Source organism: Rattus norvegicus, chromosome 4 (genome assembly GCF_021556685.1).
Source record: "Rattus norvegicus strain SHRSP/BbbUtx chromosome 4, alternate assembly SHRSP_T2T, whole genome shotgun sequence".
In the NCBI taxonomy this organism is placed as follows: Eukaryota; Metazoa; Chordata; class Mammalia; order Rodentia; family Muridae; genus Rattus; species Rattus norvegicus.
The window spans coordinates 15,653,029-15,679,943 of NC_141537.1; the positions used below are offsets into that span (position 1 = coordinate 15,653,029).

Sequence of the window (26,915 nt, forward strand, 5' to 3'; positions counted from 1 at the left end):
ATGTAGATGTGTTTGTGGGTATGCGCACACGTATTCCCTTCTTGGCCTTTGTGAGTTAGATCAACACAGACCTTTCTTAAGTATGACAACAGCTCGCAGCAGGGCAGGTGATTAAGGTAGAGCCCTTGCCACCTAGATGTACTTTCCTTGGTAAGCAATGACACAAAGAGTTCTTTCACAAGGCGCAGTTTACTCTTCAGTCACATCAACTAGGGCCCTAAAACCTACGCCTCATAAAAAATTATTAATAGAGGGGCCAGGCATATTATACCCCTTAAGTGCAATGGTATTATCAGCTGCTTCATCCTTACACATTTCGGAAAATACACTGACGTGGGAAAAATTCCACACATTTAACACTCCTCTGTTTCCCTGTTAAGGGTGCATGGCGAGCAGTAAAGATAAAGATTACTTTAATTAACTAATCACTGAGTCCCATAAAACTTAATTGAATATGTTATTTTCACTTCTGTATTTTCTCTTTCTCCAGTGGCTCTGGTCTTGCTACATGCGATTATTCTAAAGCTAATACTTCAATGAATAGGCAAAGATCTTGAGACATCCCCGTGCTCGCAAACTCCTCGAGCCATTTAGTGTGACCTTTAGAGTTTGAAAAGGTGAATGTTTTACATTTCTGTACACTGACAAGATAAACACACAGGTAGACTAAGGGAATGTTACAGCAGCCTCGGCCATAGAGGTGAATGCAGAAGTAATGACTGTGGACAGATTTCACAAATTCTGAATTACTTTCCCTTCTTGGACTTTTACTGGCCTGCTCCCTAGGGCATCTGCTTATACCAAAGTTCCCTAACACTCTTGGAGGAGACAATATAAAATAACCACTTAGTATCTAAGCCCCGTGTACAGCTGGTGTTTTCTCTCCTTTGATATCACGTAATTATGCTTATTTTTTAAATGGATTATAGTGAAACTTTTAGAAGAAAAATCTAGCCATTCAATACAATTTGTTAGTGCTTTGCAGGAAAAAAATCTCTGTATGTAAATCAAAAGAGCAAGGCAATCCATGAGGGTAGCATAATCCTTTTGAAGCTGTTCTTTAAGAGTCAGACCCAGTTACATTCCCAGCACTTGTATCTCGAGTGTCAGGCCATTGATGCCTCTGCCTTCCTTGGCCACTTGGCCACACACACACAAAGAGATACTAAAAACAATTTTTTTAAAATGATGAAAATTTTCTTTCTAGTTTGATCAGTTAGCAAAGAATTCTGCTTCTAACTGTATGCTGATTCCTTCAAGGTAGAATGAAGGAACTGATTTACTGTATCATTTCCAAGTGTTATTTGGAAATTCTGAGTTGGAGTTTTCTTCTGTTGTTGATAGAGTTGAGACAAACTGTCTTTTAAATTAGCAACACTAGACACAGACACTGCTCTCTAATTTCTAGCTTAGTTTTTTGTTTGTTTGTTTGTTTGTTTCTTTTGTTGGTCCCTTTCCTGACTCATGACTTTCCTTCTATCTTTCTGTCTTTTACCATTTTTTCACATGTCACTCTTCATACATGTATTCATGTCAGCTGTCTATACAAACTTGAGTACTATTTGTTTTTCAAAAATGTTTTTAAAAATTTGTGTGTGTGCGTGCATGCGTGTGTGTGTGTGTATGTGTGTGTGTGTGTGTGTGTGTGTGTAGGAGCATACAGAGGGCAGAGGGCAGAGGGCATGCGACCCACCAGAATTAGATTTGAAGATTGTGGTGAGCTGCAGGACATTGTGGCAGGACCCAAACCAGGAGTGTCTCTAAGAGTAGTAGGCACTCTTAATGACTAAGCAATTTGTCCAGTCCAATTAAAATATGTCTTACATCGAATGATTTTGTAAATCATGTCATACTAGATGAGGATTTGTCCCCTTGCCGAGAATGTATTCCAAAGTAACGATCAAGAGGAACTGGGCTCCAGACACCATAGTGACAGAAATCAAGGCATGTCCAGGCATCTGCACTAGATGGAAGTTTGTACCTGCTCCAGTTTCCTGATCAACAGGAATAGCGAGATGTACAGCACCAAGCTCCGTCATCTGAAAGCCTGCAACTCCTTTCCCTATGATAGGCCTATTCACAGTAAGACTGTGGGAGTGGAGACCGCAGCCCACTGGAAAGGAGTTGTGTTGGTCTGAAGTCTAGATCATGTCAGAGAAAACCAGTTGTTTTTTTCGTGAGCATTGCCATCAGTGAGAATGCCCGGGCAACACTCATCAATATTAGGCACATGACCCGTAAGAACTAGTAACGCTCTGACTAAAACTTGGTAGCCACCTGCACAGCCAAGGCAACTCCTGTGAAGCCTGTGATGTTAAAGAGGAAGCAGACTGGCCTCACCAAGAGCTCCACACCCCAGAAACAAGAGGGCCCCACTGACTTTTCTATTTTTCAACCACCACCACCACCACCACCACCACCACCACCACCACCACCACCACCACCACCAACAACAACAACAACAACAACAACAACAACAACAAGAGAGAGAGAGAGAGAGAGAGAGAGAGAGAGAGAGAATTGGATTCTAAGTATTGTATGAAGTGTGTATGTGTGTGTGTGTGTGTGTCGATCTTGGTTGGAAAGAATCAGATATATTCAGTTTTTCTGCACTTACATATTTTGGGTGACATTAAGTTTTGCAGAGAGTAGTTTATATTAAAGGTCACCAGTTTTATGCTTCTAGTCTGTTCTGAAGCAAAGACTGCACTGCTTTGGATCTGACACTTTTGGCAGCCTCAGTGAGGAGGGTTCTATGAGGAAAACACAGAGCAAAAATGATTCAAATGTAAAGTCAGATGGCTATGATGTAAGGCATGGTGCGATTCTGATTCTAAACCTCTTTTGATTCATATTTTTAAAGGCATAAAAGAAATGTTCCTTGTCCAAGCTTCACAGAATAATTGAATTACTTTGCTTGGGAGATTTATTGTATGATGTGGTTGATGGAAATCAGATGTGTGACTCCATGTGGGTGGAGTGTTCATGGTATACGTTTGTCTAAACCTCAGGTTTTGAAGAATTAAAATGATGCACGCATGTGTACTTCCTCTAAGACTTACAGGGTTTCAGTCTTCATTTTACCCTAATTCTTTTTCCGGGGGGGACTTAACTTATTTTTGCTATAGGTGCAGGAAAAACACCATATTTTTCTGACAAATACTATCACTAAAAATTAAGCTATGAAAAGGACTGGGGAATTTTCCCCGCAGGCAAAGGTACTTGTAAGTACAAGCCAGAACAACGGAATCCAATTCCCAGAACTTACATTTAAAAAAGCCGGACACAGTGACATGCCCCCGTGATCTCAGAGCCCCTACCAGAGGTGGGTACGTTGAGGATGGGAGGATTGGACAGATGCTTTAGGGACAGAAAGCCTGGAACTTTCGAAACAGCAGGAGAGCGCCTGCCTGTGATAGGCAGAGGAAAGACGGACTCCTGAATGTATCCTCGGACCTTCATATCACACTTCAGGGTTGTACTCCTGTTCTCCTGTGCTCCGGTTCTGGGTCTCTGTCTCTCTCTGCTTTGTGTCTCTTTCTCTGTCTCTCTGACTCGTTTTAGTCTCTGTGTCTCTCGGTCATACAGGCATGTGAGGCTGTAGGAGTTGTGGAGCTGTGGGGAATAGGCCTGGAGCTAGACTGGGGTTGAGGCATAGCCAAACCTTGGAAATCTTGTTCTGAGCTTGGCAAGAGTAGTATTACCCCCACTGGGCCTGAATATCCTGACGCACGTAGACCTGTGCCTCCACCTTTGTCCCACCAGAGGAAGTCATGTACCCTGATAGCCAGGTTAAGCTTCCTTTCCCCTTTTAAGGTCATGCCATGCAGCACTTGGAATTCCTCGTCATGCAAACCAGGCATTCCCAACACCTCAGCCCTGACCGATGATATACCCTCTCCCTGAAGACTCCTACCTGAAGGTTTAAAAAGCCTTTGTTCCCTTCAATTAGATGAGCTCCCTGAATCCCGTCTTCACAGATGTCTGCTTCTTTTTGTACTCACTCAGCACTATCATCCCTGGCCATTCCCATTTTCCCTCTCAGGCCGCTGGTCTGATTGCAGGCCATCATGCCATTAAGGGACGGGGACTAGAGTGGGACCGATAGCTGGTAGCCAACATGGGACTCAAGGAGGCTGCACAACACACTAAAGGAAGGCGGAAGACGAACCATCCCCTACAGGGGCCTTTGATCAGCCTTGCCTCTCTGCTGTGAGAACTGCCAGTCTGTCTTTTCCTTCTCTCAGTTACTTCTGGGTTTATGCCATCACGGGGTATCAAACATGGCAAAGTGGCAGTTGAAACCCTCTAGCCAGGTCGGGATGGATAACTTCTACCTCTTTTTCCCCCTTCAAACAAACAAACAAACAAACAAACGAACACCCCCTCCTCCCTGAATGCGCCCCAAACAATGATGCAATGTCTAGTTAAAAAAGCTCTAGGAATGTTCCTTTCTGTCTGAGGTGCTTCTAACCTTTCTCCCATCAGAAAAAAATACTAAGAAATCCCCTTACACACACACACACACACACACACACACACACACACACACACACACACACACACACACAGAAACCAGGAGGAGGAGATTGACAGTGATTTGAAATCAAAATGCAGGACAAAAGCATAAAGGGTTTTGTTGTTGTTGTTAAAATTGGAAATTTTAATACCATTTGAAATGAATCTGTATTCTCTGCATATGGGCAACCCTGGGAATGGAACTTTAAAATGTGACATCAAAAGTAATCATGAGAAAAATAAAAACTCCTTAAGGGATTTTAAGATTAAATAAAACCTGGTGTCCTAGCTCCATGGGCTCTGATAGGTCTCTTCACATTGCTACCTTTTACCAAACACGCAGAGTGCGAGTCTCAGATTTCAGCATCTTGCCTTAGTGAAGGAAAATAATAGGCATGGTTTTATAAAACTTTCCTTACGCCATACTTTAAAAACCTTTACCAATTTTCATATTAAATGAATGTTTAATATTTTCCCAAGCAGGCTTGGAATGGAAAAAGCACGTTCAAGGCCACAGCAGGCAGGGAGAAGGGAGAAGACCTCCCACCCTGACAAACCAGCATGGTCCCTGAAAAGGTAGTCTTTGATGTGTCCGTGGCAGAATTTCAAAGAAACGTGAGGTGCAGTATTCGATCCGCACACAAAATGATGGCTGGCTGAACTTTCTAGAAGGTTTGTAAAACTGAGGAACTTATAGATCCAAGTCTAAGGGTGCAGTGTATAAATAGGGGAGTACCCAGAGGGCTGTGGCTAGAGTAAAGGGGCAGCTTATTCAAAAGGGTGAGTCTTGTTGTCATTGCATGGAAGACGTTGTGCCACTGGTTTCACTGGTTTGCCTTGAGAGGGGTTATTTCCAACACGATAAGTTGAGGGGCTGAGACAGTATGCCAGTCTAGTCCTCTCAAACATAAAGGACCTGAGATCTGATTCCCTGCACCATATAAGTTGGTGTGGTCATACCTATCATCCCTGCACCAAGCAGGCAGACAGGTGCACCCCAGGGATTTACTGGTCAGACAGCCCGGCTCAATCAGTCCAGGTTCAATGAGAGACCCTGTGCCAAAAATAGAGAGGACAACAGCCAACATTGCCTCTGTGCCTTTGCATTGATTCGCAAGGGCCAGCACCCAAACATGTATACGTGCATGAATACATTAGCACGCCCCTAATACACAGAGAAACACATTGAGACTCTTGGTGGATTGTAAATAGAAAGTTGTATCCTGAAAATAGTTAAGGGAACAACTGAGGCTTTTAGAAACATTCAGGGTCTGCTGGATGTTCTTTACAACTGAAAAGAAAAGTATAGGTAAAATCTGAAGCCAAGGAAGGGAGAAGACTTCAGGTTTCATGGATAAAAACTGGCATTTAAGTATTAAGGAAGTGGCAATAGTTGCAAAAAGCTTTGTTTACTTTCTAATGGGAGACTTGGAGGCCCATACATTCAGCACAGTAGCCTTTGTGGAGAAATGAAAATATGTGTCAGTGGTTCAGCCTACACAGCAAATTAAACACGTGGGAGTAAATGCTATTATGCAAGATCCTGGCATTTAGGGGGAAGAGCAAAGAAGAAGTGCATTCTGGGAAATTGCCTCTGCCAAAGAAAGCAGGTATAATATTGAGGATGTGATGGGCTAGAGAGACCAAAAGTAAACAAAGTTTTCGTTCAGGGAGCTGAGAAAAATAAAGATCATTATTGTCATCCATGTCTACTGGACGTTCTAAGTAGTTTTGCAGCTGGTGCTTTATACTTGCATGGATCTAAGAACTGAACAAACACTTGCCAGAGACAATGGGATAGATGATGACAGGCAGGAAGTGACCAAGAAAAGAAGACAAGAGTGTGCTCCCCTATCAGTGTCTGGTTTATCTACAGGGTAGCAAAAAGGATGATAGTATATATAAAGTGCTCCTGACTGTCTGATATACCAGGGCAGTCAAGAAATGCTAAATATCATGTCACCACCACTATTACTGTTTGGAGAGAGCGAGTGCCAGAAATGCTTTCTTTGCCAGAATTACCAACACACCCTCCTTGAAAGTCTTACTACTGTGTGTCAACCCACTTTGGTTTTACTTATATCCCATGTACTGCATGGGTTATTTTTATGTCAGACTTATCAATAACTTCTTTATTCTAAAAATCAGTGGGCAACAGTCAAACTTTACACACACACACACACACACACACACACACACACAGAGAGAGAGAGAGAGAGAGAGAGAGAGAGAGAGAGAGAGAGATATTGGAACACACAGTGGGATGTTCCCTCTCCTCAAAGCTCAGGAAAAGCTGAAGAAGAGAAGACAGAAAAGACTGTAAGAGTCAGAGGGTTGGAAGAAACAGAAGAACAAGGTCCTCCAAATCAATTGTGCAAGGACCACCGTGTGTCTCTCTACCCGATCCTCTGCATATGATAGTGGTTAGTATTTTTATGGGTCTACTGAACATATGAATGTGTGTGTCTCTGATTCCTATGCCTTCTCTTGGGACGCCCTTCCTTCCGTTAGTTTGCCTTGTCTGACTTTACTGTGATGGTAGTTATTTTATCTTATTGTGTTTTATCATCGAGTCTGGCTGTTATCTCTTAGAAGTCTGCTCTTTTTTAATGACAGACAGAAGATCTGGATGGGGGGAGAGGTGGGTAAGAACTGGGTGGAGTAAAGGGAAGGGAAACTGTACTTAGAATATATTATATTAGAAAATAATCTATTTTTAATAAAAGAAAAATTCTTTGGGTAATTTTGAGTTTATACCCAACCTGGCTACTGAATTCCTTCCCATCGCTGATCAATCCTATTTGGGGGAGGCTCATCTCCCTTTGACTTTCTGTAAACCCTACTTTCACATTTACCTCAAGCTTGTAGTCATTTCTAGGTTTCTCCAACCTACCGGATGTGAAAATCAAGGGAGCTTAAGCAAGGGAGTTCTAAAATGCTCCTACGACTATATTTTCAGGAGCACGGAAAAAAATATAAGTAATTTTTTACATGCCAGACTCTATTTATTTCCTTTCAGCAGTGGTGGAGACAGTGTGGGTGCTGATCAAGTGTTCTACCATTGAGCTACAGATCTGTAGCCCCACAAGTGACTTCCGAAACACATTCTGTGTTCATAGAAGAGTATAGTCTCTTTTTCCAACCGAGATCAAATACATTTTTCATAAAATGAAATAAGATATAATTTTCAGCAGTAAATAAAAATGAAAGTATTACCTTGGGCAGGCAGACAGATGGTATTTTCTTGAGTTTTTATTTTTAAATGTGACCACACTTCTCGAGGGAGTTGGAGGAAACGATGAGGTTGCAAAATCAAATGAAAAGGCTGTGGGTTTGACTTTAGCAGCAGTGTGAGCCTATTGTGATCAACGTTCAGGAATAACTTTGTAAGCTGTACAACACTTTTATAGTTTATATGTTTTAATTGTGCCCTGATGATCACTTTTCTTCATATTATTTATTTCAGAATTCTAACTGGAAAATGAATTACCATGTGTTTTCAAAATAGTGCTTAACATTAAGAAAATATAACAAGTTTCACAAGCAAAATACTTTTTTCCAACCAGGAGATCCATGTATCCCCTCTATGGCCCTCATCTCTACCTAAAGTCTCTGGATCTATGGCTTGTAGTTTGGTTTACTTAATGGCTAATGTCCACTTATGTGTGAATACATACCATATTTGTCTTTCTGCATCTAGGTTACCTCACTCAGGATATTTTCTAGTTCAATCATTGGCCTGATGTGTAACACTCCATTGTATAAATGTACCACATTTTCTTTATCCATTCTTCTGATAAGGGATATCTAAGTTTATAATATCTGAGTATAATGGATTTTGCCAGTGGGCTGGGGACAGGTCGGGATGGAAGTGGAGGTATCAGGTAGGGGAGAGATGGGATGAAGGGAGAGGGTATACGGAGAGACAAATGGAATTGGAGGGTTTGTGGGAGTAGGATGAAAACCTGGTGGTGGAAATTTCCTGGGAGGCCTGAGGGTGATCCTAGTGAGGACTTCTAGTCATGGGGGTTATGGAGTCTAAACTTGCCCTTCTCTTGTAACTAGGCAAGGCTTCCAATCACAGTACTGAGTTGCATTTGGTTGAGTTTTTGGCTGGGGAGGCACTGCGGAGGTCTCTAATTTATGATGATACTAGGGTAGAGACTCTCCCTCTCAAAACTGACAACAGGGACCCATTGCTGAGGATAAAATCCACACAGCTCATTGAATACAGAGAGGTTGAGCTGGCGCCTGCGACGAACACTCGCCCCTACATTCTAGTAGTCTCTTTGATTTGGGAAGGTACTCTGTAGGCTATTGAAACAGAAATGTGGACACTAAGTCAACCACAAAACTTTCGACCTATGATCTGTTCTGCCTGCAAGATGTACTGGGACACTGGTGGCACAGAACTTCTGTGAGTGGTCAACCAATGTCTGATTTAACTTGAGGCCCACTACAGAGAGGAAGCCCATGCCATATACTGCCTAGATGTCTAGGAACTAGAGACTGGATAGCTCATAGACTTAGAACAGATCCACAGAATCAACTAACCAGGGCTCATATGGGCTCACAGAGACCGAAGCAGCAAGCACAGGACCTTCATGGGTCCGCGATGGTTCCTTTGCATATATGTACTGGCTGTCAGCTTAGTGTTTTGGTGAGACTCCTAGCAGTGGGAGTGGATGTGTCTTTATCTTGTTTGTCAGCTCTTGGGAAACTGTCCCTCCTGTTATGTTGCCTTGTCCAGCCTCATTATTAGGGCTTTTGCCTTGTCTTATTATATCTTGTTTTGTCCTGTTTGGTTGTTGTTTCATAGAGGCCTGCCCTCCATGGATCAGGGAGCGAGGAGTGGAATGAGGGAAACTGTGGCTGAGATGAATTGGATGAGAGAATCTATTTTCAATTTCAAAAATGAAAGAAAGAAAGAAAGAAAGAAAAGTACAGCGTCTTCAGTGTTAATTCAATACAATTCAACAGATTTATTCTTCCTATGCGTATAGATAGTACTGTTTTGCTAACCTATTTTTCTTGGCAATAGCAGGTGTCTGCAGGTTGGTCACTAGAAGTTCTCAGAAATTAGGGCAGGCTTCATAGAATGTAAATCTTAATGTGTAACCCCAGAAGGACAGGATAATGACAGGCACATGAGGACTGTGTCATACTCCTGACCTCAGCAAATGCATCTCTTAATCCCTTAAACAATGTACCCATGGACGTAACATTGTTTATAATCCTTGGGCTATTCTCAATGGAAGTTGCTGACACAAACAGTTCTGGGATGCTTTATGGCCCAGATGAAGAGTAATTAAGGAAAGATGTACAACAGCAGAGAAAAAACTCGTAGGTTACTATGTGCAAATATAGGAAGGTGTCTTCCAAAGTACCAGGTCCTGAGAAACTAAGAGACTTTTCCTCCAAGAGAGCAAATAATTTTCACAAAAGTGTCCTAAATGCAGGCAGAAAATGAAATGTATGCTATTTCTTGGTTATAATTTCCTCACTTAACTTTCAGAGTTAAAAATGTCACCCATTAGCCGTTAGCATGCAGTCAGACCTGCAAACCACTCAGTGCACTCATTCACAATAGCCGTTACTTTAGCGGCTCACCTCTTGAGCAGCCTGCTACCCACCCTTTCTTTGCTCTGACTTAGCCTACGCACTTTGGCCCTGAAGTTAGCCTTAGACTGAAGATTCAGTTTAAACAGGTGGACTTGGATCACCAACTATTCACATGGTTCAGTCTTAGTGATTGGATTAATTTCTAAATATTTCCCCTGACCCGTGTGCCTCCACCACTCACACTGCACAAATCCTCCATCCCATCCCAGAGGTTTGCACCCCTGTGCCTTGACCTATCTCAAACCCCTTTCTCTGTAGTCATTGCATAACTTCTTCGTCATAGCTAAAGGAACAGCGTTCCTGACCTGCTGTTTAATCAACCCTCACTGTGAATATCATTTCCGCTCTGAGGGTGCCACTGTATTTTACTAGACCTCAATCATTGATTTTAGTTCCTTTGAAAGAAGACAGATACCGTGTTACATTCAACTTTGTATATGACTGTGAGCGTAAACTGGGAATTTAGGAGCTGCTTTAAACATTGTGCATGTATGTGTGCATGTGTGCATGAACACACACATTTCCATGTGCTTAGGGTAATTAAACTATTTTGATTATGTCATAGATAAAGAGACTTACAAATACTTAAAGCAGGTGGAGACCATTATAAAGAAGCTCTAGAAGAAGTTTTCTCTTTACCATTTATTCTGCAAAGTTTCACTGGGCTGTGATTGATGCTTTGCGGAAGTCTGGCTGGGGAAAGACCCGGGTAGGAAAATAGCTAGTATTTACCACTGCCATTCTATGTGATTGGTGGCCAGAGTGCTAAGTGTCTTACAGGGATCCAACAGACACAATGACTTGAAGCATAACCAAGATCATGCTGTGGGACTGTGGTAGTGTGTTGGCTTTACAAAGGGACTTGCCAGAGTGAGGACAGGAGCAGAAATCCAGGTGTCTGTCACTTATTACGTTTTGCCCTGTACCCTAGGATTGAAGGGAAGTCTTTTTTCTTCTTGCAAAGATGTTTACAGGTAGTGAAATTAAAAACATCTGCTCAGTCAATATACTGTGTCAGTCAACTTTCCATTTCTGGAATCAACTTGTAAAGAGGGAAGGGTGTTTTGGTTCATTGATTCATACATTCTAGTACATGAATGACTGCTGCTTCTGGGTATGGCAAATATATCATGACAAGGGAAATGGTTCACCTTGTATCTGGAAGCAAAAGAGAGACAAGAGAAAGGAAGGGCATGGGTCCCAGTATTATTCTCTTCAATGGCATACTCCCAATGAACAGTCCTCTCTCTCTCTCTCTCTCTCTCTCTCTCTCTCTCTCTCTCTCTCTCTCTCTCTCTGTGTGTGTGTGTGTGTGTGTGTGTGTGTGTGTGTGTGCGTGCGTGCCTCCGCCTCTCCCCAGAACTCTAGTATCTCCCAGCTACACAGAAAGGAATTTTGTCAAGGTCTTCAGAAAATGAGCTGGCCATGATGAGAAGCAGGCCTAGCACCAGTCCCAGCATTTGCATACTTGATCACTGTGGTGCACTGACTCACATGTAGCGAGGTGTGCTCGTCCTAGTTCCTACCCACTGAGTTCACAAGTATGCCTAATCCTCACAATGACCCTGTGGAATCAGACCCCTTTAGGACACAGCAATGCCTCAAGCCTCTGTAATCCAGAGATAAGGGTTGTTGTAGGCATGGCTGCTCCCCTGGTAGAATGAAGCCGAAGTCTCTCACTGATCAGAACTAATTGGCTAATTGATATGCTTCAGACATCTTACCAAGCAAAAGATGGTTTAATTAAAACAAAATATTAACCATAGCAGTGGGAGTTAAAGTACTCAGAGATGAGAAAAGAAGAGTCAGAACTAAAAGGGCAGCTTCCCTTCTAAGCAACTCTAACAATATATTTATGGTATGTTGCAACCAGTAGGGTGACTGGCTAGCTAAAACACAGAGTTGAGTCTGCAAACGTTGACTACAGTTTAGGTCATGATAAAATCAACACACCAAATCAGATGGGGGAGGATGACCTACTCATCAATGGTATAGAGACAAGCTGGACACCAGGGAGAATAGTTGTGTTTACAGTTATGTTTGACATGACCGATAGAGTAAATTAATCAGTATAATAAAAATATTAGGGGTTGGGGATTTAGCTCAGTGATAGAGTGCTTGCCTAGCAAGCTGAGGCCTGGGCCTGAGCTCCAAAAAAATGATAAAAATATTAATTTTTCTTGAGATTGAGCTTAACTCTTTAGCCCAGGCTAGCCTCAAAGTCATGGTGGTATGTCAAACTTAGCTTCCCCAGTATTCTAATTCCCCACAGCTGGCTACATTCTAATGAAATTTTTATGACAGAATGAGTAGTGGAAACAAATTAATAGGCAAAGCATAAAATGATCTTACAGAGAACTTTAAGCAATTACTTTAAAACAATTTGTGCAGGCTATTGTCTTTTTGTTCATTTGTAGTTAGTCTCTTCCTGCCCCCATCCCATATTATTAGAGAATATATAAGAAACCAATAAATGTGACTGTTGGTGGGGAAGTAGAAGAGGGCTAGAAGTAGGGATATTTTCATTTTTGATCCATTCCGGGCCATGTAATACATGACTTATTCAAATGATCATGCTAGAAAGTCAAAACAATAATAACAAGAAAATGTTCTCACTTGATGCCCAAAGCTCCCACTCGGTGCAGCTTTGGGGTTGGTTTACTAAACTTAAAGAGACACACTTTCTCATTTTTATGAGGAAGATTATAATGGGTCTTATTCTTTTATAAGGCTTAAATAAGGTAGTATATGGAAAGTTTTTACTATAGCAAGTTACAGATAACAGGAGAATTCTTTTCCGTAATCTTTTCCTTGGAGATGGAATTCAGAGTGTGGGAGTTTGAGGAATAGCGTTGAAGGCATTCAAGTTACTACATTAAAGACTACATTAAGTTCGCATTCTCGGTATTATACATGTCTGTTGATGTTTACAATTTAAATGATATACATATCTCTATACTGTATTCACACATAATATATATATATACACACATATATATAGTCTGCTGTCTACCTGTTATTCTGCCTTTTATACAGAATTCATATACATTTTGTCTCTTATATAGAATTCATATACATTCTGCTTTTTATACAAAATTATTTCACAATGCCTGTTTCAAGCCACTGAAAAATCCTTTCAATTATATTGCACTATCAGAATTAAAATGCTACATTTTTAGCCCAAAGGGTTATCTTAGGTCATAATTTCCTCCAAATTGAGTTATGTATTAGATTGTGTTTTTCACAGCAAAGATGAATATGGATATACATAATTGTTGCTTGCCAGAACAACTGGTAAATTAAGAGCAAAGGATGAAGTTCTTGGCTGTTGCTCTTTGTGGCACACTTGATGTACAGGGCTACATGTGGCTAATAAATCTGATTGAAGCAGGAGTCAGGCAAAGGTGACACAGTGAAGCTTAATAGTAGCAAAATTCCACGGCGGTTAAGGTAATGGTAAATACTTACAAGGGGACAATTTCAAGAACCATGTTTAGCTTTGGACCGTCATGATTTAATACATTATTACAGTGCCTGCATAATCTTCTTAGTTCAAATAAGTCAAGGCTAAATAATAATACAATAGCAAGTAAACACTTGCTCTAAACTGCGAGTAAGGTATAGATTTTCAAGGAAGAAGTTAAGATTTATATACATATATAGTTATTTATATATAAAACAAATTATGTATTCTCTCTAAAATCAGGGTACATAATTTATTAATTTTTACATAAAACTAAAATTATTTGAAGGCCTAAACTAGGAACCACTGGGAATGTAGACAAAATAAGAAAAAAAAGAATTGCATATAAACATTTTTAATATTTGTATATAATTCATGTGTCTTTCTAATCGCTAGACAGCAGAGGCTGAGATGTTGAAACCACTGTCTTTGCACACAAAGAACTGAGAGGCGAGCCATCAAACCCTCCACTGAACTATCTGACTGAAAAAAACAGTCCAGAGCCAGCATGATACTGATGGTACTTCCCCAATTTCCTGGAATTGGCTGTGGGATGAAAGACCGGTTGTGCCACAGGAAGACTCCCAGGCTCAGACCTTAGAGATCACAGGACTTTGTTTGGAGAGAAATTCACTTTGAGTCTCCTAATTAATCTTTGTTAGGAAGCTATCTTGGATAGCCAGCGTGGGGCCTATTAGCTAGACTCCTGTGAGAGAAAACCACTCTACTCTGGACTTTCTTCTGAAGTGGGTACCAGGTGTTTCCATTTAGACTCTCTGTAGAACAATGGATATCTGCTACCCTAAGCACTCCTAATGCCTGGTCTCCTTATTCTCATAGTAGTTTTACTGCTTTTGCATATGTGCTCTTTTCTTATGCCCATCCACTCCCTGGTGAAGGGCTTTAAAACCAAGGAGGAGTTAGTAAGTGCTGCTTGAGTTTGGATCTGGTACCTCCTTCAAAGGCCCATGATTTAAATGTTTGGTTCTCAGTGTGATGCTTTGAATAGGTGTGGTCCTATTAGGAGGTGTTGCATTTCTGGAGTAGGCGTGGCCTTGTTGGAGGAAGAGTGTCACTGTGGAGGTGGCCTTTGACACCCTCCTCCTAGCTGCCTAGAAGCCAGTCTTTGGGAGTTAGCCTTTGGAACAAGATGTAGAACTCTCAGCTCCTTCAGCGCTATCCCTGCCCTGTTTCCCACCATGATGATAATAGACTGAATCTCAGAACCTGTAAGTCAGTCCCAATTAACTGCTGTTCTTCATAAGACTTGCCTTGGTCATGGTATTTCTACTAAGATACTCAGGGTTTTGTTTTTGTTTTTGTTTTTTCTGTTGGAAAATATTAAAATCCTAATGAGACTGAGGATGGTGAGGGGACATAGGGCATTGGAGGAGCATCCTGGAAGGACTGTGCCTCTTAGTCTCTTCTGCTTCCTTTTTGTTCATTGTTCGCTGATTGCCATGAAGTAAGAAACTTCGTTTGCCGTGAGCAACCAGTGTATGGCCTCATCACAGACTGTGAATCAAACCAAAGCATTCCTCCTTCGAGGTTGGTTATCTTGGGTGTTCTATTATAGTAATGTGTCTATGTAGACAATACGAATCTATTTACTCAGAATTCATTAATTTTTGCCTTATGCTCTCTGGATGCTTTGTTGGCATTGGTCTGTGCATCTGCACAGAAAGAGATCAAAACAGATGATTTGCTCATCATGGTACTGCAAAGTCAACATGATCACCCTCCCCACCAGTCCTTTTATGTTAAATCTCTTGCGTTGTGCCTAGCGCAATGCAGATAAGGTATTGTGAACCAAATAGGAAATGAATTCAAAATGAACTTAAAACATAGTGTTGCTGTTTGTGATGATTGACGCTGGTTATTAGCTTGACAGGATTAAAAACCACCAAAGAGGCAAGTCTCTGGGCAGACTTGGGAGCCATTAACTTGATTAGGTTAGGGTCTGGGCTTGCTTGTGAGGCATTCTTTAGATAAGATGAATTGATGTGGGAAGACCCTCTTTAACTGAGGGCAGCATATTTCCAAGGGCTACGGTCCTTGACTGAATAGGAGGGAGAAAGCAAACTGAATGACAGCATTGCTTGCCCTCCTCTTCCTAGCTGAGGATGCAATGTGAAAACCCAGTACAAATGCCTACTGTCATGACTTCTTATCTTACTGGCCTGTACCCTTGGCCTGTGAGCTCAAATCGACCTTTCCCTCTTTACGTTGTTTGATCTTTTATCACAGCAATTAGGGCAGCGAGTCCAGTATCTCTAGAAATAGTGTCCTACATTTGAACCCTGGGATCTATGCTATCTCTATGAATAGTACTGTACATTTGAGCCCTGCCCTCTAGCTGCAATGGGATTTTGTCAATTACATGTAGACTGCGGGGTGAAGAACATGAACGATGTTCAACTGCTGAAAAGTAGTTGCAGGATATTTGATCATACCGTGAAGCCCAAGATTCTGTTACTTACTAAAAAAAGAGCCTGTTTCTAGGTGTGGTATGGCTAGCCCTAAGTGCGCATCTTTAATCTCTCAGGCTGGAACAGACACATCCTAAGTACACACGTTTAGCCCTAAGCAATGAAGATAAAGTTACTTGGAGAAGAAGGCGCCCATGTGTGAAAGTGATGTCTAATTGAGTGACGGACAGAAAAAGATTTGACAGAATAGGATATACCCGTCTCTCACAAGAAGAAAGAGGAAAGGGAAGCTACTTGAGGGGCCCTGCGGAGGAAGGAGGCAGTTTTAACTGGGAGAGTTTTACAGAGACAGGTCGACGAAAGAACAAACTAGACACAGGTGAAGACAGAATGAGCTAGGGAATGAGGAGGAGCATGAAGATCTGGACTAATTGCTGGAGTTAGTTTGAGCCTCGCAGAGCAATTCATGAGAGGCTGAGAGAAGCCAGATTAAATCAGTCAGCTGAGAGAGGAGTTGGAGCCAAAACAGCTGGGTGGAATCAGCCAGCTAGAGTTCAGAAAGAACCGGAAAGGGTGAGCTTATTCAGCAGCAAGTCTCAGAGGCTGAAAACATTCGAGGCCCAATTAAGACTGTACAGAGGCAGGAAGTTCCCAGGACTAGGGCTAGGTTAGCAGAGGCACTAGGCAAGCCTCCAGACAACAATTATATTAGGCTCATAAAAGACACGCACACAAAAAGTTAGCTAAAACACACTAATACTCACTAATATATTGTTCCTCCTATATTTAATGGTATAGCTTGACTATTTATAGAAAGGTTTTTAACGTAGGCTTCATTTCTTTCTTCTTAATGAGATTAAGTTGAGAAACATACTTCATGTTTCCCTTTTAGTGTTGCCTCTGATGCACTGGAACTAGTAATCTAGTTTATTTTACGTGCACAGTGTTCAAAAATATAAGAAATCTATTTTGAGGATGTTTTAAAGCATACATGGGCTTGGCAAGCAATTTCGATTCTCTCTGCACTTCAACAGAACACGGAGAAGAATTAACAATTTGCTTACTAATTATAGGTATAAACTTTGGAATGGAAAGAAAATTCCACTCTTTTGGGTGAGCACAGAGAGACTCTTTTACAAAGATGGTCTAAGTTAAACCTGAAGTTAGGGCTCCTATGTGTTAGGGTATTTTTCTCTAAGTTTTGTTTTACCGTCACACGTAGGTTGCCCAAGTAAATTCACATAAACTATATATTAATACATTCTTAAGGTGGGCCTTTACTGGCAACCATAAATTTTAAAAGGGTATCCAAATTTCTTTGCAATGTTACATGCATCTTGTTCTTGCCTCAGAATGGGTCACATATATTGTTTCTCCATCACCTCGTGCTCAGACTGAGCGAGGTTTCTGATCACATGTTCTGTGACTGAACCATTCTTTTAGAAGTAAATTAGACTGACCAACCTTACTGCTTGAGAAGTGTGGTCCTCCTGCTGTTCTTTTACAAAAGGGAGAATAGCGGTATTTCAGCATGACAATCAAAGACCATTTACAAAGAAGGGGAAATAAGAAAAAAAAGTCTATGTAAATGTAGCTACAATTTATTAGATTTTGTTTTGTATCTTCTTTCATAAAAGAATTGACTGATCACAGATTCTCTTCTCTGCAAAATGGGGGGAAATGACATCAAGTGTCTCACCAGGGGATAAAGGAATTATATAATAATTCCTTAAAATACAATCACTAATATTAAAAATAATAAAATTAGCCACAAAGTAGAGGACAGGACCATACTGGAATTAAGTCTGAGTTTTATTTCATTGTTTTTACAAGATTTTTATTGATTATTTGGGAATTCACACCATGAACCTTTTTCTAGTCCTCCTAAATCTGTCTCGCCAACATGTGACAACCACCACCCCCCCACTAAAAAAAGGAAAAAGGAAGCAAGCAAGCCAACAAACAGAAAATAAAACAAAACAATAACACTAATAAATCCAATTTGTGCCACCCATATACTCAATGGGGCATGGTCAAACTCCTGGTGGCCAGCCTCTTAAAGAAAACTGAGTCCTTCCTTCCCCATGTTCTCTTGCCAGAAGCCTTTAATTGTAGAGGCTTAGACTTTAGCATCCATATCACAATTTCAAAGCACTCTCTTTGGTGGCTTTCTGTCTAGCCTGCTATTTATTTTTTTGTTGGGAGATGGGGTGGAGTTGGGGTAGGGGTTGTCACAGAAGCCTTCTGTGTCCTTCCCTCTTTCTCAGTTATGAGTCTGTAGTTATCAGCAGCATGGCAAAAGTAGCTTCTTTGCCCTTTTAGTCAGGAGGAATACAGACCATGGACTTCCACATGGTTTCTGGAGACAGCATGGACCATGGCATCCACATGGACCTCCGTCTCTGGTGGTAGTACAGACCGCGGACACCAATGCACACCCCAGCTATGGTAGGTAGGCCCACAGAGCCAGACATGGCCCTCGGTGGCAGCTGACCTGGATATGACTATGGCCTCAGGTGGCAGCACAGACTACTCATCAGTAAGCCCCGTGTGGCAGCAGGACCTGAACATCAGTATTGCTTCAGGCAGTGGCCCAGATCAAGGACATCCCTATGTGCTTTGGTGGTACCTTAGGCCAGTGACATCAACACAGCTCCCTGCTGCTGTAGGACCACCGACATCCAAATGAACCTTGGGCTTCAACACAGCCTTGTGTAGAGGAATGGTATCAAGTGCCCTCATGGGCAGCATGGGCCATAGAGGTCTCTCAAGGAAGTCCAATCCAGAAAATAACCCATTCTTCATCTTGGACAGCCTGTCGTTGCCCAGAACCAGGGCAATTGTATTCGGAGCCAAGTCAGAGTCAAAGCTCCTGGCTGCTGCATTCCCTGTAGACCCTACTCAGTAGCAACACATTCCCTTGTCTGCCACAGGCTTCCCCACATCTATTGCTGCTAGAGTCTCCGGCTCCACCTCTCTCTACTGCTCACTCACGGCACGATTCTTCCTTCTTCCCACCTCTCCAACAAATACTCGTTTTTCGTAGTGACAACGGAAACTGCATATGTCACGCAGTACACACATTTTGTTTTTCATTCATTGCAAGGAGTCCTCGGTCTGCTTCAAGGTTTCTGGCTTCTGAAGAACCATAAAGATTGGACCTTTGCTGAGACTTGGCAACCTTCCGTCGCCAGAGTCATGGCGATCCTGCAGCTCTGGTTCTGCAGGAATGCCTCCCTCACGAGCTCCAGCATCTCACAGTAGGGTGGATATTCAGGTAGAAAGCTGTGGCCAGGCAGGGCCCAGCCTGAATTTTATTTAACAAGTCATATTTCTAAAAATCCTTGAAAGTATTTCCTTCCATGTTGGCATTTGAGAAAAGAATGCGAGAAATGAAACAATCCACCTTGCTTAGGAGTTCCTTATGGAGGAAGCTCACACAGCCAGGTACTCAGCAAATGGCAGAAGGTTCTGAAGCCACACTATGTCTACTGATAGTACCTTTCGGGAGGCCAGAGTTGTCTGGGCAGCCTGAAGTTACTCCAGCAACTAGCTCTAAAAGTGATTAACCTTTCCATCCTTTGAGATGGGCATCACCAACTGTGTTGCTGAATCAATTTGCTCTTATTTCAGTTCCTCAGTCTGCATCAGCGTCTTCCAACTGCCACAGTTTGAACAGCTAAAGGTCATCTCTTTGCTCAGTTTGCCTATGAATTCATTGGTCATTTTCCGTTCAACATGGTGACATTCTCTTACTGGAAGGCAACACTTTTCAAGAGAACACAGATAATAAGGACTGTGTCACCTAGGAACAGCCGATGGCATTTACCAAATCTAAAGGGGGCAGTTTAGTTGCTCTATACCAATGAAGGAGACAATGGATACAGTTTTATTCATGTTCTGTATTTTTTAATTTAATTGAAAAAATTATTCATGTGTATGCATTGTACGTCCATGTATTTCTATGTGCCGTGAGTATAGTGCCCAAGGAGGCTGGAGCGCTTCAGAAACCCAGCAACTGGAGCTTGAGACATCTGGTAGGGAGTGCTGAGGACCAACTCCTAGTCCTCTGCAAGAGCAATAAGAGCTCTAACTATGGGACAACCTCTTCGGCCCCTTATTATTTTCACTTTTGATTTAAAAGAATACATTGTTTCATGCATAGCAATTCAATTTACATACTAAATGGCCTATAGTAGAATGATTTGATACAGTTTTAGATAGAAGGAAAATGGGAAAGAAAATGGACAACCTTTTAATAAGAAAAATATAAGGGCTATTTATTACCCAGAAGCCTGTGAAATATTCAATAAATTTAAGGCAGTATTTTATTCCTTTGGGCCACTGTTTAGAGAACACTGTTTCGGTATGACGTGTCTGAATGATGCTAGCAAAAGGTATCCACAACACTATTTAGTGTGATATTGAAATCGGGGAATGCACTGTCCCTATTAGAAAGCTGAATTTTGGGGTCTATAAAGTAAAATCAAGACATGTCAAGATACATGTTCATTTCTGTTCCTCTTAGGTCCTCATTTTGCCCCAAGCTCCCTCGGTATCTTAGAGGCAACACCATGTTCTCTGTATGCCCTAAGTTGATGGGCAGACTTTTAAAACTTGATTCTTAAGGAAGTTCCAAGAGTGTGTGTGTGTGTGTGTGTGTGTGTGTGTGTGTGTGTGTGTGTGTGTGTGTGTAATGGCAACAAATCACTTTGTAATCACTGAGAAATAAACAAAGCAATACTAGAAGAAAATACTGCCTCCAAGAAAAGAAGTAGAATAGACATATGTACCAACACACAAGTCTTAAACATAACTACAAACCAGAGTTTCAGGTTGAATTTGGAAAGAAAAGTGAAGAATAATTACATTATTGTTAACAGTGGAAGGAGCTAACCAACTGAGATACTTCTTAGATGATATGTTTCAGAAAGCCTAAGACATGGTTTCTTCTATGAATGATTTCCTACAGGAGAAGAGATTGAGGAGCAGAAAATAAGTACATGAGTCATTGTTCAGTAATGAGGACAAGTTTTATGCTTCAGAAGAGACTCGGTGTGTAACAAACGCAGACCTGCTTGAAGTAGGAGTGCTCTAAACTCGAAGATAGAGTGGTCTAGACTTGCCCGGGATTAATCTCATAAGAGAAACAAAATGGAATGTAAGAAGTGGGTGTAGCACTTTGTATTTCTAATGGGAGGAAATTTAAGGGTTAAAATAAAAAATGAATCAGGAGCCTTTCCTGGAGCTCCTGTGTGTTAATGGCAGAGGGGTCAGGAGACCTGTCACCCACCATGGAACGTGACCCCATGGAACATTTGGAAGTGACTCTTAGTAAAAGCAGCCTGTAGAATTGGGCTTCCTTTCAGCTCTTTGATTGACTTCTCTGAATGCTGGTTCCTGTGGACTTGTCTTGACTTCCCCTTATGTGGCGGACGGTCTAGCATTGCTAAGTCTGTATCACTTTGGAGAGGGTAGTAAGGGTTACGTCTTCTCATGTATACTCTCTCTAAAGGTGGCATTCATCAGTGTCAAGATATGGGTAAACAGCATTATCATACTGATTGGATCTAAAATCACTATGGAAACACATTTCTGGCTGTTTAAAGGAGCTTTCAAATAGGTTTGCCTGGGTTGGGGGAGATGTGTCTTGAATGCAGTTGGCGCTGACTTATGGCCTGGGTCCTACAAGGAAATAGTGAGCCAATAGAGAGGAGGCACCAGCATGCCTCTCTCCGCTTCCTGACTACAGTTGTAATGTGATCAACTTTGTCCTTCTCCACTCTGCCCTGTCTCTTCCCCACCATGATGGATACTGTGGGCCAAAATAAACCTCTCCTTCTGTGAAAAGTTTTGGCTAAGAGCGTTGTCACATCAATGAAAAAGATGGCTACTATAAATATTTCTATTTGTTTGCTGTTTTGCATGGCTAATGTTCGAGTCTGCTAGCTGTGTGGGTTTATAGATATAGTTACAGAGATAAACTTGCTTCCATCACTGGTGATGAACCACACAGAAAGGAGTAAGAATTTATGATGTCACATACATGTGAGTATCAAAGAAACTTTCTGTAGCCTTGAAACATGGAATAGAGACAGGAGTAAATCACTCCCCAGAGGAAATTTATTTGAGTTGAATAAATATAAAAAGGCAGGGGAAATGGGGAGGAAGTAAATACTTAAAAAATAAGTGAGATAGTGAGGCATTTGATAATGAGAATACAGAAAAAAGACAAAGTGTCAGATTTAATATTTACATGTCACATACTGTGGATGATGTGGGATTTACAGCTTAGTGTCCAGAAGGGAGATGAGCACAGTCAGCAAAATTTCACAAGTGATTTGCAGGTAGTCCCTGGGATCATAACAGTAAGTTGACTTGGAATCCCCCCCTAGTTTTGCTACCAAAACACCAAAGTATATTTGCTTGTTTTTTGTTTGTTGGAAGGCAGTATGTTTTTAAGCTCAAGGACTTCCCCCAATGACCTCATGAAAAATCTAATTCCTCCGCCTCCTCCTCCTCTTCTTCTCTTCTCCTCCCCCTCCCTTTTCTTCTGTTTCTGCTTCTCCTCCTTTCCCTCCTCCTCCTCCCCTCCTCCTTGTCCTCCTCTTCTTCCCCCTTCTCTTCTTTTTCATAGCACGGATAGCTAAATGGTTAGCTTCAATGAAAACTACACACTTTGAGATTCTTGATGCTGACCTCATAGTCCTAGTGTTCTTTCTTTACCCTAACTGGGTGGAAATGTTTCCTTTTTTATTACCAGCCGCTTTAAGAAGCATGACTTTGTGGCTTTATGATGCTTGGCATTTAGGAAACTACAGTTCCATATATCGGAAGGGATACTACATCATTGCATCTCAGCCGCTGAAATTACACCCCACCCCCAACCGTAAGTCATAGTTAATGTCCAAGGGCTTCACTCTGTGTTGGTGACCTGGATCAGAGTTCTGTCATGTTTGAAGAGCTTGTCTGTAACAATTCAGATCAGGGTTTAGCCTTTTTTCTTTCACTTTCTGCATTACTGAGCAGATCTCACTACCGAGGGACACTTAATGGTATGCCTGGCAGTGTGATTGACAGAACCACATTTAGCTCTCAGGGAGCTAAAGTATTGTGGACTGCAGTGAATATTTGAGAAACAGAGAGAACAACAGACGCTTGTTCCTTTTTAAAAATTTCATGAACTCAGAATCCAATTAAATACGTTAAAAATAATTTATAGAGCACTACATGTATTCTATTGGTTTAAGAATAAGTTGCCAGATATGAAATATTTGGATCATGAAATTATACTCATCAGTCTATTTACTGATATGACAGATCAGAGGAGAAAAATGAGAATATATAAAGTAGCACTTTTATTTAAAATATAAAACTATATATACAAATCTTTAAGCAGTTTCTTTAAGATGCACATCGGAACTTTAACGTGTCTGGTTTACACACCTTGTATGTGGAGGACGACAGAGCATTGATCACTATCTGGAACTCAGTGTCTCGGATTCAGGTCTCATCAGTTTTGCTCAAGGACCGAGGGTCTTAACTCTGAACTCCAGCATATTGTGTGATCAGTGTGAACTCAAAACTAATATCACTTGTTGGTATTTTCAAAGGAGAAAATGGGTGAGAACACTTCTAAAGCTTGAAGTACCGTGTCATTTTTAAACAGCTTGCAATGTAGAAACAGTTTTCTTATGCCTTTTCATATTTGATTAGATGTAGCTGACCTTTTCCCCACTCACTCCTGTCTCCCATTCTCTAACTTCTTCTAGCTTAAACTTTCTCAGCCCACTAATCTTCATTCTTTTTTTTATCACTTCTGTTCTCTATCCAAGCCCGTTCTTAAACCATCCCTCCCTACAAATACACCCATGCCCATTCAACTTTTTATCCTTCAAAGTTATCATTTGGTACCAAAAAAAAACAAAACCAAACAAAGAAAAAATCAACAAAAACCCCTCAAGAACCAAAAACCACCACCACCCACCACCACCCCCCACCACCACCCCCCACCACCACCCCCCACCACCACCACCCCCCACCACCACCACCAACGACAACAACAAAAACCAATTCGGAACATTTAGACATCTTAACTCATAAAAATGGTGAAGACTCAATTCTTCTTTTTCTTTAACTGCAATTAAAATCCTTGATGATTCAGTAGGCAATCCTAAAAGTTTCTGAAAGAAGCTGGCGGATTGGCTGGGGAAATTAGGATTTAAGCAAGAACAATACCCTAAGTCTCCAGGGTGCCTTGTCACTTTCACATTTCAGACTATGCCTCAAGGCAGCCGCAGCCCAAAGCAGACAACAGGATCATATCATTGAAGAAGGAAGACAGCAAACAAGAAGAACCTTACTCCTTCTGGAAAAAATGTCCAGGGAAGAGTGCGAGGGACCTGGGGGAAACCTCATCCCAAATACTATTTGCCAGGATGATAGATTTTATATTGTACCCATGATATCATCAATAGTAAGCAAGATGACCAGCCCATACCTCACTGGCAGTGGCAGGCTAAGGCATCTGAACTGGTGACATCAATACAGGATGACCTATTCCTATCCCACACCTGCCAGTCTGCACGGGCAGTGAAGAAAAGTCATGTGAAACACTTGTCATCTCATAGATGTAGTTTCTCACATCCCTGTTACAGACAGCCTGTGTCCTACAGAGTTACCTTGCACCGCCATTTGACTCGGGGCAAATGGAGCACCCGATGTGCCAGAAGCTCTTAAGTCAGGGATGAGCAAAATTTTATTGCAAGGGCTCAAGAAACTAAATTGCAGTTGGAACTTAAAATATAAAACAGGCCCAACCTTACCTATGAAATTGAAAGAAGGGCACTGCTAAAAAAAAGATTTTTTTTTTTTTACTTCAAATGCCCATTTTAAAAGAGTGCATAGAAAATGTCTAAGATAAACTTAAATATAACCCCTCATACCAAGAATAAGGTATATACGTTTATATAATTCAGTCACCGAATTCAACAACATGGAGAAGGTGGGCTGATTTTTTTAATATGACCACTTAGAAGAAACAGACCAACTGCTATAAAAGCACAATCCACCAATGCTAAGTAAAATGCCCATGACCCACATCATCTCACCATGCTTAATTCATCTGAATTTTCAATTAAAAATTGCAGGGAGAAGAACATCCAGGCCAGGTGATCTCCCTGGAGAACATGTAAAGAACAATGGAACGACATACTACACATACCATTACAGGAAGGAGAAAGGGTGAAACCACTAATCTTGTTTGTCGCCTTGAGGCACCTGTGAAGAGATCTGCCTCACTGAGCTTGGCCCGTAGGCATGTCTGTAGACAACTGTTCACTGGTAATGGAGAGGGGCATCTCTGTGGGTGGTGCCATACCTGGACAGGTAGGCCTGGGCAATATAAGAAAGCTAGGTGGCCAGGAAACTCTGAGCAAGGGGTAGTCAGGCTTCCTCCCTGCCCTGACTTCTCTTGTGGAGTGATTGTAACTTGAAACAAATTCTTTCCCCGTCAGGTTGCCTGTGATCACACTGTTTATCATAGCATCAGAAAGAAAACTGGAACAGATTGGTCAGATTATCAACTCATATTAGGACTGGGGCAAAGCTAGGTCAGAGACTGCTTGCCTTGCACATAGAAAGCCTGGCTCCATGCCTTGTACAGAAAACAGGAAAGGGAAACTCACCGCCCCACAAGTACATATTCTATATGGCCATATTGCCTAGATAAAAGTGTACAAAAAGGAAAATTATGGACAAATATTGCTTACAGACACCACTTCTTTAATAAAATATCAGCAGATTAACAAAGCACATGGACACATAAAACCACATGAAGAATTGTACACCATGACCAGGTTAGGCTGAAAAATCACTCCATATAAATATACTAGACTAACAGTTTCAACAAATGGAACTTCATAAAATTGCAAAGCTCCTGTAAGGCAAAAAACACTGTCATTAGGACAAGATGGCAACCAACAGATTGGGAAAAGATCTTTACCAATCCTACATCTGATAGAGGGCTAATATCCAAAATATACAAAGAACTCAAGAAGTTAGACTCCAGAGAGCCAAATAACCGTATTAAAATGGGGTACAGAGCTAAACAAAGAACTCTCAACTGAGGAATATAGAATGGCTAAGAAACACCAAAAGAAATGTTCAACATCCTTAGTCATCAGCAAAATGCAAATCAAAACAACCCTGAGATTCTACCTCACACCAGTCAGAATGGCTAAGATCAAAAACTCAGGTGACAGCAGATGCTGGTGAGGATGTGGAGAAAGAGGAACACTCCCCCATTGTTGGTGGGATTGTAAACTGTTACAGCCACTCTGGAAATCAGTCTGGAGGTTCCTCAGAAATTGGACATAGTACTACCAGCCATACCACTCCTGGGCATATACTCAAAAGATGTTCCAACATACAACAAGGAAACATGCTCCACTATCTTCATAGCAGTCTTATTTATAATAACCAGAAGCTGGAGAGAATCCAGATGTCCTTCAATAGAGGAATGGATACCGAAAATGTGGTACATCTACACAATGGAATACTACTCAGCTATCAAAAACAATGGCCTCTTGAAATTCTTAGGCAAATGGATGGAACTAGAAAATATCATCCTGAGTGAGGTAACCCAATCACAGAAAAACACACATGGTATGCATTCACTGATAAATGGATATTAGCCCAAAAGCTTGGATTACCCAAGATATAATCCACAGACCACATGTAGTTCAAGAAGAAGATGACCAAAGTGCAGATGATTCAGTCTTCCTTAGAAGGGGGAATGAAAATATTCATAGGAGGAGATATGGAGACAAAGTTTGGAACAGAGACTGAAGGAATGGCCATTCAAAGCCTGCCGCACCTGGGGA

General features: G+C 41.4%; 1 protein-coding gene and 1 pseudogene across 15 annotated transcripts in view; one reads left to right on the forward strand and one right to left on the reverse strand.

Annotated features, from left to right (window-relative positions):
- The window catches only part of Magi2 (membrane associated guanylate kinase, WW and PDZ domain containing 2), a 1,487,762-nt gene that overhangs the window by 422,637 nt on the left and 1,038,210 nt on the right, over positions 1-26,915 (reverse strand).
- Rpl28-ps10 (ribosomal protein L28, pseudogene 10) lies at positions 1,947-2,138 on the forward strand (annotated as a pseudogene).